Raw genomic sequence first — 21696 nt, forward strand, 5'->3', positions numbered from 1 at the left:
GAAAAGAATATGAATATAACAAGATCTTATTGTCTATGTCTACCCCTATGTCTATGAGTCTATTTCTGTTTTGTGAATAAGTTCATTTGTGCCATGTTTTAGATTCAACGTATAAGTGGCACCATACAATATTTGTATTTGCCTGACACTTCACTTAGTATGATAAACTCTAAGTCCTCCCAAGTTGCTGCAAATGGCATTATTTCATTCTTTTTTACAGCCGAGTAGTATTCCATTGTGTGTGTGTGTGTGTGTGTACCCAGGACCTTGTGCATGCTATAGGCAGGCACCCTACCACTGAGCTATCCCCTCCCCCATTATTTGTAAGTATTTTAATGCAGTTTTAAAAGGGATTTTTTTCTTATTTTCCTTTTCTGATTTTATTGTTAATGTAAAGAAATGGAAGAGATTTCTGTATGTTAATCTTGTATCCTGCTACCTTGCTGAGTTCGTTTATCATCTCTATTACTTTGAGTGTGAGTCTTTAGGGTGAGATAACCCCAAATTAAATAGCATTCATCCACGTCATGAGGGAGTTTTCCTCTCTACAACTTGCTTTTCATTCTTTTGATTATGTTAAAGAAAAAAAAAGGAACATCAATGCTGCGTTCAAGGTTATCTTTAACAATTTACCAATATGATCCTCTTTATCTCACAATGTCCCTTGCCACTCGGCTGAGGTCACTTTATCGTTCTAGCCAACGGAGTTAAGCAGAAGTGATGTGTGTCCCTTCTGAGCTGAGGCACATAGAGCCTCACCCTCTCTTCCCTTTCCACAGCAACTGACAGGCATGTGATGTGATGGTGGATCCAAGATGGAACTGGCCTACAGTCCTGGGTAGAGATTCAGGACAGACATGACCCTGGAGTGTCATCCACCCTCAGCAGTCTCTGTGCGAATTCCTTTGTTGGGGGAAGCCATGAGATTCTAAGGTGTATTTGTTATTGCACCATAGCCTACCACAGCCCTGACCAATAAAACCACCTCTCCAAAGTTTTTTCTAAGGCCTCAAGCAAAGAGCTTTCAGAAGGCAAAACTAGCCATCTAGAACTTAATACAATTGGTTTGTTTTCATACAGTTACTTGCACTGCTATGAAGTGGTTTGTGATAAGGGTTTGTGATTTATTTATAGTACTAATACAAGGTTTCCATTTAAATAATTTTGATGCTTTTAAAAAATATGTTCGTATATAGAAAAACAGTAAAGCCATGAAGGTAAAACCAAATGACTGAAGTGTAGGAAATACAGCATTGACCTCACAGAGGGAGAGGAAATCACAGTGACACATGCTTTTGTTGACAGCACTGTCCATCGGCAACAAGATCATGGATTTTTTTAATGTGACTGTAAAACACAATGCCACATTGCCTCAAAATCGGATTGGATAAAACCTCATTTAGCCAGACATCACAGAGGAGGCTGGGTAAATAATACCAGAGGGAGGATCAGAGCAGAGATGCCTAGAGGTTGATGGCTGTCTGTGGGACAGGTTCCTGGAAGAAAAAAAACTAGACAGGCATATTGGCTGCAATTGGGGAGACAAAAATAATTTGGGGGAAGAAATAGTAAGAGGCATTCGAGGTATAGAATATACTACTTGTAATGTGGTAGCAAAGCAGTACAATGGTTAAAGATACAGGTTCCTAAGCCCAAGAACCATGGATTCAGATCTGATTCCTATCCTTGATTTTGGGCAAGTTACTTTACCTCCCTGGGCTTAATTTTCATATGTAAAATGAAGATAGTAAGAGTACCTGCCTAATCAGGTTACTGGGAATATTAAATGAGTTATTACTTGTAAGTGCTTTGATTAGTGCCTTGTACGTAACAAATGCAACAGAAGTATTAGCTATGTCTTTTTTCCTTTTTTTTTTTTTAAACCTGGTACATAGTAGGACCTTAGCAAAACTGAATTAGAATGAAAGAAAATAATGATTTGTATGGAAAATAGAATTCAAATTAGCTAGTTGGATTACAAGAGCCATTTTGTTCATCTATTCTAGAGATTTAAATAATAATAATAATTATATATATATATGTGTGATATATATATCCTTCTAATCATATATTAATACAAATCCCCATAGTTTACAGCTAAAAAGCCGTGACCAGGTCTGTAATTCAGTATTTGATTGTCTCTACCATTTTACTTAGGCTTTAGTTCTTTGTTGGCTGAGTGCCCATGCCGCTCCAAATGGAGGCTCGGAAAGGGTGTTAGATCACATTTCACTTTATTGTGAGGACTGCACCAGCCAAATCCCAGCAGAAAAGGTTAAGTATTGTTCTACAGAACTTTTTCAGGCTGCACGTGGCAATCCAATAATAAGAGGTAATAAAATTAATTTAGTGGGTTGGAACTACCATGTTTTAAATAGAATTAAAAGGTCAGTGCAATGCACATACAAGAAAAACAATTGCCACACACACGCATGCACAGACACAACTTTGGGTGTTGTGGTTCATGTTAAAAAGTTCAAAAGATGAACTATAGCCCCTTTAAGGTCTCTATTCATTAGTAATTATGTATCTATTCCTTTATTTAGCATCTGTCCAACCAGCAGCCCCAACCATATTCCTTGAGACCATTTTGTCTTGTTCATCATTCACAAACAACAACATGAGCACAGTGCCTGACACATGGCACATATTCAATAATGTTGACTGAATAAATGAGATTTAAGTTATTCCACAAGCCCCACAAACCTAGAGTCCACCCATTTCTCAGTAAATGTATTATACTCCAAAATATATTGTGTGCATTTCTCCTTTCCTATTTCCTTTCACTGTCTTCAACTAAAGGGATTCAGGTGGCATTGACTGGTTGCTCTATCAAGTGTGGTCAGCAGTCAGCGCCTACACCTATGATCCTAACCTTCCCCAGGAGACCACTGTTTTCTATTTACAGATGTGGACACTGAGGCCCAGAGCAGTGACTGCCCAAGGTCACAGAACTGCCATGTGTCACTATAATCTGATACCCACCACTCTGCATAGTCTATGGGTACTCAACACAGAGGAACTTGCCTACATTCTCCTCCAGAAGGAGACTGGGGTCTCAGTGGACCATTGGTCCATTTACACAATACAGTGATCTCATGAGGAAACTAAGTGTGATGAAGTGCTTCCAAGACCCTCAATGTCTGGATATATCACTAGTGTCACCTATGTGGGTCCAATTTAGACACAGCTCCCTCCCAGGGGAACTCTATTTCCCTCTACCAAGTCTGTAAAACAAGAGGGGCTGTCTCAGCTATCTGATCACAATACATAGGTGCAGAGTCATACAACCCAACGTTTTTTTCCCTCACACAGAAATAAAAATTCTTCTAGTATTAAAAAGATCAGTCATAGGTTGTACTTAAAAATATCTATAAATGTCTCTTTAAAATATTTGCCCGTGTGTTTTTGTTCTATAAACACCATTAAAAATTAAGAAGGGAAGACAGGACAATGACATTCTGAAGTTTCATTTTGCCTTTGCCTCGCCCCTCTGGGGCCTTGAGTGATTCACTTCTTTCTCAGTTTGTCCATCTCCCATCTTGTGGTTCCTTAGACCACAGAGTGGACAAATGACCAACTTCTGAGAAACATGTATTTACCCCTCAAAAAATATCTGAGGTACATCCTATGTGCTAGACTGTGTGAGGCTTATTTGGTTCACATGCATTTAACCAGAGATTTTTGAAAAGAAGCCAAACTGTCTTGTGGATTTTTTTAAATTAAATAAATGGTTGGATGGATGCGTAGATAAAAGGATGAGCATCATTTTAAAGCCCCACCAAATAAGAGGATCTGTCAATAGAAGTGTTTTAAAGAAACAGGCACAAGCTCAATGGTCAAAACATCCCAGGTGTGGCATTTAATATAAACTCAGTTTCAGAACAGTGTTCCCTCTAGAGATGAGTGTTTCATTTAATGTCATTTGCTTCAAGGAATATTAACCACTACTATCCTGTCATCTACTCACCCATCCATCCTTCCATCATCTATTCATCAATCCATCCATTCATCCACCCAACCACCAATCCATTCACCCATTTCTCCATTCATCAGTCTACCCAACCATCCGTCTGCCCAATCATCCATCTATCTATTCCTTCACCCAACTAACCATCCACCCCTCTATCCAACCCTCCCTTCCTCCCTCTTACCATTCACCCTTCCCTCCCTCCATCCATTTACCATTCATCCATCCACTGATCCAATCCATTCTTTCATCCATCCATTCACCCATCCCTCTCTCTTCCTCCCTCCATCCATTTATTCATCCATCCATCATGTATTAAGCACCAATTCTGCAGCTACTTGAAGAGCTATCTCTTCTTAGAATACTCTCCAGTCCTGGCTGAATTACAATTATCACTTTGTCTATTACTCTATAATGTTTTTATTTTAGTAGATGACTTGTGTCTCTCCCTGGGAAATGCGACCATAGCTCTATTATATAAGGGAATTAAGTTACAATAATCACAATAATAGAAATAATAATGATGTTACCACTTTTTGAGAATTTACTATGTCCAGATTATTTGATGAACCCTCCTAATGGCTCCCAGACACACGAGAATCATCCCTCGCTTAGACCCCATGGGCACACTGTGTTGAAGAAACAAGGTCAGAATGAGATGCCAGCCCTGTCCAGACCCTGCCCATGTTCTCAGGAGAGGGAGGCGGTTGGGGAGGGAAGATGGGGTTTCATTCATTCCCATTCTCCTGCCCCTGGAATAAGACTATCCCATCTGCCTATCATTTTCATTGTATTTTTTCTTTAAAATCTTCAGAACATTTCCTCAAAGCGTAGACCTTTAACATTTAAAGTAAAAACTAAAAGGGAGAAACTAGAAAATGACAAATTTAGTAGGCAAGCTGCATCTTAACTCATTGGAGTTTTAGGGGCTTTTTGTATTTTTGTTTTTGTTCTTTCTCTCCAGGAACAACCAGAAGTCTTTTTTTTTTTCCTACATAGGAGAGCAGAACTTCAAAACTGAACTTTCCCCAAGAAGTCTGCTTCTATTCTTTCTATGTTTGTATGTGTCTCCATATAAGACAGGCAGACAGAAGTTTCTTCAGGAGAACCCCTCTGTTACCAAAATAACACAAAACGAATCATCCTTTCAAGAGCCAGAAACCAAATCAATATTCCCCTTAACTGGACTTCTGGTAAACCTCAGAGCATGAGCGGGTACCCTAGGATGTCCTGTGGGCATGCAAAACTCGGCATGTCTGGATCCAAACTTGTCACCTTCAGTCCACAAACTGCTCCTCTTCTTGTGTTTTCCTTGTTTGGCTCTGGAAACCACCCAACCTCTGAAGGCCCTGCCCTGAGCCCCAAAGATCAGAGGGCCCCCCTCTAGCCTTCCTCCTGCCATGTCCCTCCCAAAGAGGAAAAGGATCTACAGGCACAAGGGGACGTGTCCCTACCCTACCCCATAACAGCACTCTTCCCCATCTGCAGTTTGCTCCAGTACCTAGAATCCTGAAATTCCCTGTCCAAAAACCTGCCCGGGCCCCTTCCCCAGATGGTCCCCCTGACAGCAGACATTACCAAAGTGCAGCCCTAGGCCTTGGGTAGCCAAGAGGTGGCTGGTTGTGAATAGGGAGGATGGAGGTAGCATAGACGTGCAGCTTGGACTGTCTACACATGTGTGTGTGTGTAAGACCCCTCACAGTCCCAGTCAGAGCCAGGGGTGGGTGGGAGAGAAAGGAGTCCAGCCACAGGCCAGAAGTCTCAATCTATGCTCCTTCCCTGAGCCCACAAATGTTACGGACAGGCCTGGATTCAGCCTCTGAAACATCTCCCAGGTGGCTATTCTCCCAGCTCTCATTGCCCTGGTATAAAACCTTTATCACCAGACTTCCTGACTCTACCCAGGACCCCCCATCCTTTCCTATGACCTACACTGATTGGTGTTTGAGTTGTCATAAAACACAAAACTTGTCAGATCCTGCCCTCATCCTCCCCTCATGGTTTAAGCCTCCTACTTGGCATGGAAGCAAGTCCACCCGCCCCTGGCTCCTGCCCACCTCACCAGCTCCATGTCCCCTTTCTCCTCTGTACTGCACCTGTACACAGGGCTCAGACCACAGCAGAATCCGGGCCCTCTGTCTCGCACATCATAATCTCCAGGCCATCCTTCAGCCTGGGATACAGCCTCTACTTGACAAGCCTGTTCCAGCTGCCATGTCCTGGTTGATTCAACAGTCTCCTCTTTTTTTTTTGAGGTCTGCTGAACCCCAGAAGATTGAACCAGGTGGCTGCTCTGTCACTGGGGCTGCAGTCTGTGTACTAGAAGGTATTTTTGACTGCTCTGAATTCTTGTTCTGTGTCTACCTGTCCCACTGCACTGTGAGCCCCTAGCTTGGTCACTGCATCCCAGCCCTGTGTGTGGCACTTGGAGGGGCAGCAAGAATGGAGAAAAGGTCTGAGGCTGAGAGGCTCTGGGCACCTCAAGGAGCATATGTGAAGCATCATGGAAGCCAGCCATACAAGAACTGACCAATCATAAACTCTTCCTGAAAACTTTGGAAAAGCTCACCTTGGCTCTCAGTGAAGCAGACAGTAAAGTAGGACAAGAAAAGCAAACCTTATGCCAGGAGGTATATGTATTAACACTGTAACTCTAATCAAAATCTTACAATTATCTCCACTTCAAGGATGAAGAAATAAGAGACTCAGAGAGATTATATCACTTGCCCAAGAACACAGAGTATGGAAGAGTCAGAATCTGACCCAGGCAGTTTGGCTCCAAAGTCTGTTGTCTTTTCTTCTGCATAGCACCACTGACAGTAGCAGAGAAGAATAAAGGGTCTGTTTGGGTCTCTCTTTTACCAGAACCTCATGGGAAATTCTCCAAGCAAGGGCTTCTTACATGGAAACAACCTAAATGTCCATCAACAGATGGCTGGATAAAGAAGTTGTGGTATATTTATACCGTGGAATACTACTCAGCCATCAAAAATAATAAAATAATGCCATTTGCAGCAACATGGATAGACCTGGAGATTGTCACTCTAAGTGAAGTAAGCCAGAAAGAGAAAGAATAATACCATATGATGTCACTTATATGTGGAATCAAAAAAAAAAAAAAGACAAATGAACTTATTTACAAAACAGAAAAAGACTCACAGACATAGAAAACAAACTTATGGTTACCAGGGGGGAAGGGAGTGGGAGGGGATAAATTAAGAGTTTGAGATTTGCAGATAGTAATATATATAAAATAGACAAACAACAAGTTCATACTGTATAGCACAGGGTACTATATTCAATATCTTATGGTGAACTTACAGTAAAGAGGAATATGAAAACAAATATATATGTGTGTGTGTATATATATATATGTATATATATATATGTATGTTCATATATGACTGAAGCATTATTCTGTACACCAGAAATTGACACAACATTGTAAACTGACCATATTTCAATTAAAAATATATATATATATTTATATATATACAAGCAAAGGCTTCTCTGCTGCCTTTCACCTGCTAATGCTCTGTACACCAAATACTGGTTTTTAAAAGAATCAGAAGACTAATGCATCCTCTGTGTCGGGCACTACAGTGATCGCCTTAAATGCACGAGTTCCTTGCTCTTCACGACAGCCTCATGACACTGAAGCTATTGTTTCCCCATTTTACAGATGGAGAGACTGAGCTCCTAAAGAGTGAAGCCCAAGGAATACAGCCAGTAAACAATGCAAGGGGAGTTCACAGCAGTACCCTCATCCCCAGCTCTTACCCTGACATTTATTTTTCATCTTTTTGGATAGCTGTGCACTGATTCCCTTGGAAAGGTGCGGGGTTTGAATGCAGAAAGAACTAACTAGAAATCAAAGTACATTATTAGCATTATTCACTAAAGAGGGGAAACTTTCATTCTTCTCTGACCTGCAACACAGGCAAGAAAAGACCGTGAGACATCCTGAGCTTAGGCCTTGGCCATGGCTAGGATAGTCAATCCCCAAAGCGAGGAGAAGCCGTGTGGCCAGTGGATCTGTCCAAAGCAGAGATGGAGCCCAGTAGCAGCCTCGCGTCTGACTCTTGCTGCCACCCTGTGACGAACTGCTGCAATTACAGGCAGGGAATTGCAGCCGACCAGCCGGGTCTGGGACAGAGGGGGCCCCCAACACTGATTCCCCCGGAGAATCCCTCTGGCTTGCCCTCCCAAGAGATTTGGAGGCTTGGGTAGCTCAAAAAGACTAGTGGGGGGGGGGCCTGTCCCCAGCCCCCAGGGAAGCAGATCCCACGCATGTGTGGCCAGCAAGGTATGGGGACTGAGGAAGACGAAGCCCCAGGGAAGACCTCACCTCCCTGCTGGGGCACCCAGGCTCAAATGCCCTCCAAAGGGTGATGTCCCAAGTCTTCTGGGCAGGCTCTTGGGTACATAGCCAGCTGCCATGCCCGAGACCTTGGAGACCCTGTGACCCTGCTGCTGCTGTACTATGGGGGAGCAAGGAGGCCCCCACTGCCCTCTTGGGGGAGGTGGTAGGCACAGAGCACACTCATTGAGCTGGGTCGTAACTTTTTGGAGGCTGAGTTCTCCTACCACACCCTTTCCTTAACATACTCTGAATTGTGGACTTATTTTTCATAGTGAGGTGTTTCCTCTGGAGCCAGAGTAGGAAGCCCAGAGCCCCCAAGGTCAGGGAAACATCTCGGGTGTAGACCCAAAACAGAATAGCAAAGGGCTGAAGTTAGGCCTTTGGAGTTGGACAGATATGAGTACAAGCTCGCACTGTGGGTCACGCCATGTGCGCCCTGAACTGGCACTTCCTAAGCACAGCTCCTGGTCTGTATGATGCTCCCTGCGGTCCTCAGGAGGATTTCATGAAAAGAGTGTGGGTCCCTGTACACAGTGGTTAGCAGTTATGGGCTCTGAAACATTTGCTGTTGTCATATTTACTGCATCTCCCTCAAACGCCTTATGCTCCACATTCAAGTTGATTATGTTACTGTCTTGCCTCCGCCTCTCCAGAGTTACTTCCTGACCGTAGGACCTCAAGCAAGTTACTTGGCTACTTGTGCCTCAGTTTCCCCATCTGTAAGAGGCAAAACAGGAGCACAGCTATCTCAGAGGGAGATGGTGAGGATTAAACAATGTAAGTTCAGAACAGATCACACTACCCCGCCCAGAGAAAACTATCAAAAAAGGTTACCTCCAGTGGAGAATGCTGCCCCCTCTGAAAAGCAGGGTGCTGGAGAGGGGGCCAGGGAGAGGGTCACAAGTGGCAGCGCCTGCCAATGGTGGAAGGGAGATTTGGGCCAGAGTTCCTCTGCAGAGAAAATGGGGCTGCAACTTCATGTCAGCTCCAAAGGGGCTCCCACCAAGCTGACAACAGGGTCCTCAATTTGTCCTCAGCAGGAGAAAGGAGAACAGTCTCCCTGCCAAGGTATAAACTGTCTCAGCCAGATTTCCTTCCAGAGGAGAGAAGAGATTTACATAACAGAGCAGCAGAACATCAGTGGGAAGAGAGACATGTCAAAAGCTGATCCAGGCAGCAAAGGCCATCAGTCACCTGGAGGGGTCCAGGGGGCGGAATACAAAGAGAAAGGGCCCAGTTTGGCTTTGCACAGTCTCCTGCTCTCCTGATTTCTGCTGCTCAGTCCATGACAGCGGTGTGGAAACTAGCCACACGCTATTAACAGTGGGTGTTGCTGGGTCCAGCTTGCAGGAAAGGTGAGGGCTCTGAGCATGTTCTGGGGAGCCTGGGGCCACCTCCAAGCCTCTCCCCAGGGTACTGTGGCCACTCAATTCCTAAGAGACAGCAGGGCTAAAAATCTGGATGACCACCACTGAGGTCTCAACCCCCCAGGGCAGCGTACAAAGCACCACCATGAGTCACTTCATCCTCATAGCAATCCCCTTTCTGGAGGCAGGTGCAACCAGCATCTTATTTCCTGAGATCAGGGAAACAAGGCTGAGAGATTCAGTGACTTGTCTGAAGAACAACCCCACCATCCACGACTGTTTATCATTTCCTGGGGCCCTGATGGATGCATGAAGGATGCTGTAGTGCACGGAGCTCACCATGAAAAGGGACCATTTGAAGGAACCCTATCATCACCTGGCCACAGTGGGTCACTCTCACTCTCCGCACAGCCTCACCCATTCTGCCTCACAGGGAAGTCTAGTTTCTCTCCCTACCAATGTTTTCTTGTCCTGTTACATCAGTCTCTTCCCTGGAGAGTTCCCTGAGACACAGGGATATTCAGTGGCACGATGAGGTTCTGCTGTTTAGAACCACCCACATTTAGAAAGCACCTGGAATTGTTTCTTGTCTTTCTTACACATTTTAGAGATATTAAGTGGGTAAGGAGGCACTTCTCTAAAAGAAAGAAATACAATTCTTGACAATGTCTACAGCCCCAGTTTTTCAAGCTAGCAGTAAACAGCTTCTAGTTTGGCATCCAGGCTGCAGAAATTCATTTATACACATCCTGAGTGCTGTCATTTTCAAAATGCAACCCCCTGGCCTCCTGGCATTGTGTACACAAGTCGCATCTGCAAATATCTCCATTTACTCTGGGGTTGAGATACCGCTACATAATTGGCAACATACCTCATTTTATAATTAGTTCTTGGTAATTCCTATTATTACTGTTACCCTTAATTTATTTGACTGCAAAAACAACTGCACTGAGGAGACTAAGGAGGCAGCTTGTGTTCCCCCAGCCAACACTTAGATCATGGTCTATCTTTTCAAAGCCAGTATTTTAGAGTAAGAGGCCAATCCAAAAATCTCAAACTCTTTTGGGGCTCCTATGAACAAATATTTAAAGTGGCATCTGACATCCTAAGACCTCCCTCCAAACTGCACAGAAAGCTAAAACAAACACACAGGTGATCTCTGGAATATTTTAAAGCTCCATTTGTATTTGTACAGTCCAATATTTTTAGTGAATCAAATTCCTATAGTCCTAAGGAATGAAAGTTAGAATAAATAGTAAAAAATAATAACATTTGCCATTATCTGTGGCACTGAGACTCCCCCTGTAAGGATGGCTCTGAGGGTCATGATCAGGAACCAACAGAGATAAGGATGTTCATCAAAGCATTGTTTACATGGGGGGAAAACCTGGGCTTCAACCTTTGTGTCCAACATTGGAGAAAGGTGACATAAGTTACACCACACCCACATAGGAAATGTTTTGGAGCCAAAAAACAAATCATTTTAAAGAATATTAAATGACAAAGGATCATGTTCATGAGATAAAGTTAGGGGGAAAAACAAAATAATTTCCTGTCTACAGTCTGATCCTAATTTCAAGCAGCCCAAAGGAAATGCTGCAGAATGTTAACATGGTTATTCCTGAATCATAAGATTAGGAATAATTTTTTTCTTATTGTATCATTTGGTACTTTCCAGTTTTTCAAAGGAGAGATGAAATTTATTATTCATAGGAAAAAGAATTATTTAAGTGGCCCCTACCCTGCTGAAATCCACTCTGAAATGTCCTGCCATTATAAATTAGTACAATATGATCCCATTTATGTAAAATAAATATACATAAGTGTGTGTGTATATGTGTGTGTGTGTGTGTGTGTGTGTGTACACACACACACACATATTCAAAGGAAGAAATACACCAAAATATTAACAGTAATCAGGTTAGGATAATGGGAAAGCAGTTTGTCTTTATTTACTTTTTATATCTATTTCCAAAATTTTCTACAATAAATAAACAACACTGAGTAATTTTAAAAGCTATAGTTTACCACAGCTATTCTCCCTCTCAAGTGGTCATCTAACCATCTATACTTGAACACTGTAGTGCAAGGACATTCTTGTCTCTGGCACCTTTTGAAGCCCATGTGGTCACACAGACAATTCATACCTGTAATAATGAATTTGGCATTTCTGTTGAGGGGAAGTCACCTACACGACAACTTAGACTGGCCTTGGGGCCTTTTTAGTCCTGGGAAGAAAAGCAACTAGGGAAAAATAATCTAGTCAGAGCCCAGCAGGGCTGATAGCATGACCAAGGCATGTATCAACCTTGGTCTCTACTTCCTGTGATGGGAAGAAATTCTGAAGCACAGAAATCTAGTCGTGCCCCTGCCTCTCCCGGCACCTGGAGGACCAGCGTTAGCTAGCTACTCCTTTATCACTCAGGGTTGCTGTACTTGTGCACTCTCTGGGAGGGGGACACAGTGCACCTGTCACCATGTACAACTCAACAAAGGTAGGCCGCGCTAGAAAGGTAGTGTGGTGCAATGGTTACAGACACAGACACAGACACAGGAGTCAAAAGGCCTGAGCTGAAATCCTCGCTCTATCACCTCTGAGCCAAGTGACTCTGAGAAAGTAAGTAATAGTCTCTGTGCCTCGGTTTCTTCATTGGTTAAATATGGGTAACAACAAAATATCTTGGTTGTTGTGAGGATTAAATGAGCTAATATGTACCAGGTGCTTTAATCTGTCTCTTGGTAAATGTTCAACAATTTATGTGTTATTTCAGTATACAAATATACAATTTGTATATTAGTCAGATGATCAGTGTGTGATCATCATCATCATCACAAAGTTTTTCCATAGGAAAAACAAAGATGATAAAGACAGAAAAGGGCTTCAAAAAGCTTGTGGAGCTGAGGGGAAAAGCCTAATGACGGTGCAAAGTAATTAGAAACCAAGATCAACTATGATGACCATGGGGAAGGTATAAAAGGGAAAAGAGGTAAAGATGGGAAAAGGCTTCCCAAAGGCCATAGCAACTAAGGGCCCAGGACTGAGCCCCTGGCATAGCAGGAGCTCACCAGCTGAATTAAAGAACTAGACCATGAGGACTGAAAAATCAACAGGCAGCTCTAGGGACAAGGGTGGGATTTAAGGGCAGTGGAAACAAGAAGAAGCAAAGGCTGAGAAGAAAGTGGGGAATGAGGTTCGGGATCCAGAAGTCATGCAAGGAGCTGAAACATGGGCCCAGTCGAGGTGATAAGGCCAGGCCAGGGGAGGGGAAGAAGCATCACAAAGGATTGAGCATATCATCTTCTGTCTCTTTGTCATATTAATTCCTGCCATCCCTCAGGTTTCTGCTGAAGCTCATCCCCTCACTAAAGCCTCCTCTGATCCCGGACCAGAGCAGGTCCTCTGGTCACATGCTGCAGTGTGCTTTCATGGCACTGCAGGGAGATGGGCATGCATTATCGAATTCTTTGAGTAATGCCTGATTCCCACACTAGACTGTAATCTCCATGAGGGTGCAGACTGCATCTTCTTTCCGTTGTCCTCTACCCTAAAGCCAGCAAAATACCTAGGACAAAGTAGCAAGATGCCAAAACGTTTGTTGAATGAATGAATGAGTGAATGATGAATGAAACAATGATACATGGATGAATAAATGAAAGAAACCATGAGATTCAGATTTTCCTGTGCTCATGCTAGGGACCAACCATGGTCCAAGGCAGTGATGTTCTCTCTGGAGATACTCTCCAACTCCTCCCTACACATGAAATGGAGGAATGGAGAAAGAATGTGTTATTGATGTATTTTGACATGATGGACTAAAAGCTGCTATACAAGAAGCAAAGTATTAACAGCCATCATCTCTCAAATTTATACTGCACTATTCAAGGGCTGAATTCAAGGACTTTTTAAAAAGAACAAGTACTCCTCTTCACACTTCAGCCACTCTGCCTCTCCTTCCCTTCTTCTCTTAACCTAGCAATCTTCCCCACAAAATGGATCTGAAAAAGAAGACAAACAGTGAAGCTTCATAGCTTATTGCAATGGGAATCTGAGGGGCTTGGGGGTAAGCTGGGAGGTTTAAATCACCATTGCAACATACAAAAGAAGATGATACCTACATAAGTAGCTCAAAGGGAAACGCTTTCCCTTACCAAGTCCCAGAAAAAGCACCTCAAATGGGGCCTTGATGGGTGTGGCCTACTTCAACATCCAGTGGAACCCTGCAGGTATTTCAGAACATACAAGCTTTTAAGGAGTTTTTCCCCCAAAGAAAGAAGAGTTACTAGCCTGTTATTTCACCACAGAATGAAAATTGACCAAACAATTAGTTTCTAAACAACCATGAGGCTGCATCTAATATGACCTAACTTCTTGGATGACATCCTGGAAAGTGCATGTGCACACACACACACACTTCACCTTCAGATCAAAGGGGACAAATGGTGTTGCTCCCAGAAATTAAGGAAACAGTAGAGAGGAGCCAACGAGCCCCATTAGCTGATGGTCATGGCTGAGGACAGAGGAGACCTGATGGGAATCTCTGTCCTGTCCTTAATGATTGGGTCAGCTTCGCTGAGTCTGTTTTCTCAGCCTATAAAGTTCATTCTTTCCCCACACTCATTCATTTATTCTGTAAATATTTACTGATGGAGACTATTATGGCAACCAAAAATAGAGACATGAACAAGCCCAAAGATTTTGCTCTGGGAAGCTGAAAGCCTCTGGATCAGGCAATACCACTGACCTCAGAGGTTGGGTGCATGACTCCAAAATGGTAAGAATTAAAACAATGGTAGCTGCCATTCACTGGATGCCTACAACTGCCGGACATTGAGCTGAATTTTAGATTCATGGTCTAATGTAATCTTTACAACAGTCCAATGAGATAGGGATCACTTAAAGAAGAGGAAAATGTAAAATGAGGAGCTAAGTACCTGCTCAAGCCTGTATACTATCCACAAGTGGAGCCACAATTTGAACCTACAGCCAGTTTCCAGTGCCATGAACTTAACCCTCAGCTCCACTGCTTATATCTGGCCCAGGCAGCCGGTGTTCCTGAGATGCACGAGTCTCCTTTCCTGAGCTGCTCAGGTTACATCTCAGCCTTCTCTCCCCCAAGAGACTTCAGCTTTTCTTTCCTGGTTCCAATCATAAAAGATCACACACAGCACACTTCTTGAATGAATGCTGGCTTTTTTTTTTTAAATTTGGCAGTTTAAAGCAATTAATGTCATTTAGGCAGGCATGTTATTAAGTCAACATTCAAGGGAGGGTGGATCAGGGGAAATGAATATACCAGGTTATATAAATATCAATTTACTCACTGTCTAAAATATCACAGAACTTCATCATATGTCAAATATTTTAGTCCCTTTTATTTTTGCCTTTTACATTCAATGATGACTCCATTCCCTGACACAAGTCTGTGGTACAAAGACTCCTGGGAAATAACATTAGCAAAATTGTAGAGGAGAATTTACCAAGATGCTACTCTGTCTTCTCTTGGCCATTTGGCTAAGTCTGCCCTGTCTTCTAAAGAGTTTGCACTGGTGTAAGTCACTGCCCCTAAGAGATTCTAAGCATCCTGAGGTAGGGCCAGCAGCATCTCCCTACTTCCCTCAACTTCAGCAGGTGCCTAGTGCAGGAAGAGACAGGGCAACAGATGTTGTTAGGATGGATGAACACTGGCAAAATGGAAAGAGGACCACTCATCTCATGGTGGAGCTGACAGGAAATAATGTAGGATCTGTTATTCTTTGGAACTGTCCTGAGTCGCAGCACTGAGGATCGTTGGAGCTCTACAAAGTGTGGGCTCAGGGAGAAGAAGTGAGCTGACTCAGGTCCATGAGCTCAGCAGTGTCAGAGCCACAACATGATCTTGGACCTCAGACCCCCAGGCAGGGCCCTGCCCTCTCTAGCCCTGTGACCTTCTGGTCCAGCCACATGGTACCCAAACAACCAAAAAAAGAAGAAAAGAAAAGAAAAGAAGAAAAACCCAGGAAACCAAGTCAGCAATCCAGATTCAGATGGTAGGAAGATAAATTCTTAAGAAGTGGGATAAGCAAATTTATTCTCAAAAAACAAATAAATATGAACATAATAGTCACTTTCATATCTGGGGGTGATGATCCTCCTACTGGCTCTTCCATCACTAGCTTTAGGATCTTGGGCCCAGTTTCCTCAAATGCAATATGAGGGGATGGAAAAGTACTTGTGGGCTGGTTAACTTGCGAGGATTAAACTAAAGGATCTCTTCATGCACTTGCTCATTCACCAAACATTCAAGCAGTATCTCCTTGGGCCAGGTCCTGAGCATGCCAAGAAGGACAAGGCATCATTCCTGGCCTCTGAAAGATGACCCCAGGTCAGAGAGGAAATCAGAAAACAAATAACTGACCACCAGGTACAATAACAAACACCAGATGCAGTAGATGCCCCAAGAGGAGGAGGCCAATATAACATAAATGCAAAGCCTCTGTAAATTCTCTTAGTGCTAAGTAAGATATCAGGTGTTTTGAAGACCACTGCTCTCTTTGTGCTCCCCAAACTTCCCTCTCCTACTCTCCTCCCTTTCTCTCACATTTCTTCCCCATTGCCCCCCCGTCATGCCACCCCCCACGTTGCCTCTGAGTTTCCCACACAGCAGCCCAGAGGTAACACTTAGGACCAACTAAGGTGGCCACTGGCAACAGGAAAAGGCAAATGTAAATATAGGAAAGAGTACAGGTGTCATGGTCAGAGAGCCCTGTGCTCAAGAACCAATGCTATCACTTACATTAGCCTTGTGACTTTGGGTAAGTCTTTTACCTCCCTGAACCTAAGTGTCCCCATCAGGAAAATGGGGCTATCACAGCACCTATCACATGGAGCTGTTGAGCGGTGAAATCAATTTATACAGAGAGCTTGGCATTGCAACTGGCTGACAAACATTAGCTATCACCATCTATCAATATTGTTGGGGAAAACCCTGCTTTAGTCTCAAAGATCAACACTACACCTTCCAGAATAAAATTAAACTACTCAATAATTTACCCTGGTAACATTTAGAGCACTGTTTTTTCCTTAACACGTGTATTAGGTTGTGAAATGAACTTATTGCTCATAGCCAGCCTTCTAAAATGCATAAAGTTGAATAGGTTAGAATAGAATAGAATAGAATAGAATAGAATAGAATAGAATAGAATAATAGAACAGCACAGCACAGAACAGAGCAGAACAGAACAGAACAGAACAGAATACAGTGGTACAGAGTCTTGTCAAATCAAATAGACCAGATTGCACTGCAGAGAATAAAGCTAAGTGGTTTCATAAAACTTGGGTTTCAAATGTGAAGTTGTGTGGAAAGGGTTGCATTGAATCATGTATTTCTCACTGTGGACCATGGTCAAAAAAGTCTGAAAGCCGCTGACTTAGAAAAAAATGTACTTTTGTGCCCAATGGGCCCCTGGGGGAGCAATTCTTGTACCAGGGAGATTAGGAGCAGACTTTACGGGAAGCAGATGGCATCTGTCATACTGACGTTCACCAAACAATTTTCTGTTAAAGGGCTGGTAACCACAGGTCCCAGTAACCTAGTTGGTAAGAAGAAAAAACATCGGTGACAGGTCAACAAATTTCTCTCCATCTTACAAATCAGAGAATGGCCACTTCAACTATGCTCAGCGGTTTATAAATAAACTGCTTCAACCATCAGATATGCTCCTGGGCACTTTCTAACTTTAAAGATAAAATGCCTGACTTGTTCCAAAGCCCCCATTTCTATTGCATAGAAAATCTCTAGTCACATTATGCATGCTGAGCAAGGCTGTACTCGTGCCAGCTTTTGGTGGGTTCAGGGGCCAAGCAGCCACTGCCTCCACCCAGGATGGAACAGACTTCAGGCATACAGATACATAAGCAAACCACGGCAGGAAGATGTGCACATTTCCTCCCAGCAGGAAAGAGAAGGAACGATTGGATCTCTTTAGGGGAAGCCAGAAGCTTTCCACAGGTGGGATATAAATAGTGTTTATCAAAATATGGTCTCTGAGCAGGGAGGGTGTAGCTCAGTTGGAGAGTATGTGCTTATCATGCACAAGGTCCTGGGTTCAATCCCCAGTACCTCCATCAATCAATCAATAAATAAACTTAATCACCCCACCTAAAAAACCAACCAACAAACAAAAAAACATGGTCTCTGGACCACCAACATCAGAATTACCTAAGATGTTTGTTTGAATGCAGATTCCTGGGCCCTGGCCCAAGCTTTCTAAGTCCAAATATCTTGGGATGAGTTACTGAAATCATGCACTTTAACCAGCTCCTCAGGTGATATTTCTGCATGTGAAGTCTGACATCCTCTAGGGTCAGGGCTCAGCAGCCAGACAAGGGCAACAGGACAGCAATGTAGATGGCTGGAATGGCCTGGGCCGAAGCACAGAGGCGTGACACAGCCTGAGTGTTTGCGGACTGAGCGGGGTGCTGTCAGTGAAGCATTCAGGACAAGGATGCAAAAGGTAGCCACAGCAGCAAAGGGATTTTGGCACCTAATACAGCTCTGCACACCAAACTGAATATTCAAGGAGTGTTTGTTGAAGCAGGAAGGAAGGGAGTGAAGGAAAGAAGGAAGAAAACATTTCCAACATTTGGTCAAAAGTTAATGTGTTCTTGTAAGGCTGTTAAGATAGCCAGAGATTTTCCCAGACCATGATCTTCTCCCCCAAAAGAGGCATTTGGACATTTGAACCTCTATTGTGGAAAAGGAGTTGGTTGAGGCCTCGGGTTTCCAGATGGGTTCATTAGTACTGAATAAACACTTGACTAATTGTTCTGTCTCCTACTCACTTCACTAATGGATATTGTGTTAATAACGGGGATGTTCCCCGATGACGCACTGGGACAAAATATTTTGGCTGTTAAAAAAGACAGACATTGGGGGAACATTTTCTTTAGGTAAAATTCAGACTTAAATGTGATTTAATTGGAGGAAAGTTTGCAAAGGCCCTTTTGCCTGGGAAGTAGAGAAGGTTTCCTGTGGAGTCTGGCAGAGGAGCTTTGAAAGGCCTGCAACAGGGAGTAGAGGGACATGGGGCTAGAGGCTGCCTCCTTTTGTTCTTCAAGCAGCCCGCTGTGAGACAGGGAGCCTTCCTCCCCTCTGTGGCCTCAATGCCCTGATCATTGCACAAGCCGGGGCCTGGGAGGGGAAACGCCAGTCCTCCAGGCCTGGCCTGTTCCTGATTCACTGGGGCACGCTACCAGACCGGGAGCACCTACAGCTGGAGGGGCTGGTTCCCAAGATCTGCCCCAACTAGGACATCTTCTTGTTTCCTTCTAAGTGAGTAGTCAGGCTTGGCAGGATGCTAGAAGGGGGGCATCAGATTCTGGAGACTATGGGACTGCACAGCAAATTCTGAGTGTGATATAACACGGAGTGCTCCACAAAGCAAAAGTCATCCAAGAAGCTTCACGGTCTCCACAGAATAAAGTCCTAGGGAGGAGCCAGACATGAGACTCTCCAAAAACCTCAAATAATCTGTTGGATCCGATAATAAGGAAGAGGGGAGGGGGGCTGGAGCTAAAGAGCTTTTGGCAAAACTGACCCCCATTAAATCCATATAATTTAATTCCCACTTCCCAGCCAGCTGCTCCCCCTTATCTCAGAGGGACTGTGCTTGGTGCAGGATTTCATCATATCCATGGGCCAGGCTGAGAAAAGAGAGTGGACAATTGTACCTGCAGGACACAAATGCAAATTACCCAAACTTGCTTTATGGCCTCTCACAAGGTCTCCTCCTGTGTGGAGGTGCTGGACGCAGGGTGCAGCTGGGATGCAGCCCAGGAGTGGGTAGCGCTGCTTCGTGGATGCTGCAGGTGTATGCAGCAGTTGAAGATGCAGCTCCTGAGTGTCTGCAGTGCACAGACTCAGAAACCCAGTCCCAGGGATGTACAAAATAACTAAACAAATAAACAAATAAGTGTAAAATAAAAGGAAGCTGCACAGAGAAGGTGACATCATGCTCAGCAAATACCATGCAGCATCTTGATGACAGCAGGGCCTCTGAGAAGGCCAGGTAATGACCACATGTGAAGGTGAAAGGGGTAGAAATTAAAATTCACATTCACTGGGAATGTGGCGTTTGAGTGCTTCATGGAATTAGCTGCGGCAGCTTCCTAATTGCCTTTGCCGAGTTGCCGCCCCCAGGTTGATGGTGGCGGCTGCAGCGGCCCCATCAGTCTCGCTTGGTGCTCCTCGCACACCCGCCCCACCCGCCCGGCACTGCGGTGCTCCGGCCGCAGCTGCTCAACTTGGCGCTGCGGAGGCGCCGGGACCCCTCTGCCTGGCTAGGAGGCTTCAGAGTGGGGAAACTGGGCAGTGTTTTCAGGGTGCTGATGGAGATGGGCAAGGATACTCTCCAGGGACAAGGAGAGGGTCACAAGCTGAGAGAAGTGAGGACCAGCTGGCTCAGATGTCTGGCAGTCCCTGCTGGCACATAGCTGGTTGTGGGCACAGGACCCGCCTGCAGGGCTTCACAGCTGGATTGCTGTAGCTGGGAGGCAGCCCTGACTTTTTGCAGCAAATACACCTGGTGCTAGGGGCTCATAAAATCCAGCATTGGAGCGTAGATGAGAAAAGGGATGTGAAGGACCTAGTTTTGACCTGTGCTCAACAGCGTTATTCCCATCACCAAAGTGTGAACATCAGGAAAAGGCTCCTTTGTTTATCTGTACATTCATGCATTCCACAAACAGCCTTTGAAGCCCACCCCAAAGGTAGCTCTATGCTAAGTGCCAGAGGAGGACCCTCTCCCATCAGAAAGTGCGAGCCTGCCCTTCAGGAATTTCTGGTCTAGCTCACCTGCCTCCCTCTCCACACCCCTAACCCCCACCAAAAGAGATAAGGGTCCTCAGGATATCACACTTCCCCAGAACTGCCAGGGGCATGGACAGATCTGCCAGGCTCATTTCATGCAAAATAAAATTGACCCTGTGGGTCCAAGGACTGCAGCCTTCAAGCTAGCTGTCAATCATGCAGAAAAACATAACTGTGGCTTCTGCGAAAAATAAAAGAAAAATAACCACCAACAAAGATCCAGGAAAGATAGACAAAGAGTGGGGATGACAAAAATCAAGGAGCTAAAATTTACTGGGCACAGACATCCGGTTCTGTGCTAAGACTGATGCCACACAACCACATAACTAAACCTCACCATCACCCCCATTTTACAGATAAGGAAACTGAGGCCCAGAAGTGAAGCTAACAAGAGCCAAGCTAGATCTCAAAGCCAGATCTGTCTTGTACCAAGGTCCCAGAGCCCAAGCTGGCTCTTTCACACCATCATCCATTACCCTCATGGGGAATACACAAAGGGAAATATAACCAAAATCAATGAGATTCTCAGAAAGGCTTCAAAAAGAGTCAGATCTAATGAGGGGAGAGGTGGGTGCCCCCTCAAAGGAAATCAAAAGACAAGCAACATCATTTTATTATAATAAAAGGAAAATCTATAGAAACAGAGAGGGTGCACTGGCCCCTCCCCTCATTCCAGCTCTTGTTCCTTTTTAATTCTGTATTATGGAAACAAATGACAATGTACTAAAAAGACTGAAAGCTCCATTGGGGAAAAGACTAAGGACAGGAAAGAAGTTTCCACCAGCCAGCCTGATAAGCCAATAGCAGGCTAAGACCAAAGCATGGAGAACTTGCTGGTCCAGATGCCTCTCCTCGACCCTACCCCAGACCAGGCAGCTGAACAGGCTTCACAAGACCCAGGACCCCAACCTGTCTTTGCCACTTGGAACTGGGTAGCCTTGGGCCAAGTTACATTCTCTGTCTTGGTTTCTGCATCTCTAAAATAGAGATGATAAGAGAACCAACCTCAGGAGTGTTTGTGAGGAAATAAATGAAATAATGCAAATAAGCACATGGCACACCATACAAATAAAGTACCTGCATCATTATTATGATTACTTCCTAAAAAGACCTTGTGGGGCTCAATGGCGGGCAGCTCTAGTGAAAGCC

At 44.2% G+C, this 21696-nt stretch overlaps 1 protein-coding gene and 1 non-coding gene across 2 annotated transcripts in view; one reads left to right on the forward strand and one right to left on the reverse strand.

Moving 5' to 3' along the window:
- Positions 1 to 21696, reverse strand: part of CACNA2D3 (calcium voltage-gated channel auxiliary subunit alpha2delta 3) — a 776511-nt gene that overhangs the window by 742522 nt on the left and 12293 nt on the right. The window lies entirely within an intron of this gene.
- TRNAD-AUC (transfer RNA aspartic acid (anticodon AUC)) lies at positions 17732 to 17804 on the forward strand. The gene has a single exon. It is a non-coding gene; the product is annotated as a tRNA-Asp (tRNA).

The sequence above is a fragment of the Camelus dromedarius genome, chromosome 17, assembly GCF_036321535.1.
Source record: "Camelus dromedarius isolate mCamDro1 chromosome 17, mCamDro1.pat, whole genome shotgun sequence".
NCBI lineage: Eukaryota > Metazoa > Chordata > Mammalia > Artiodactyla > Camelidae > Camelus > Camelus dromedarius.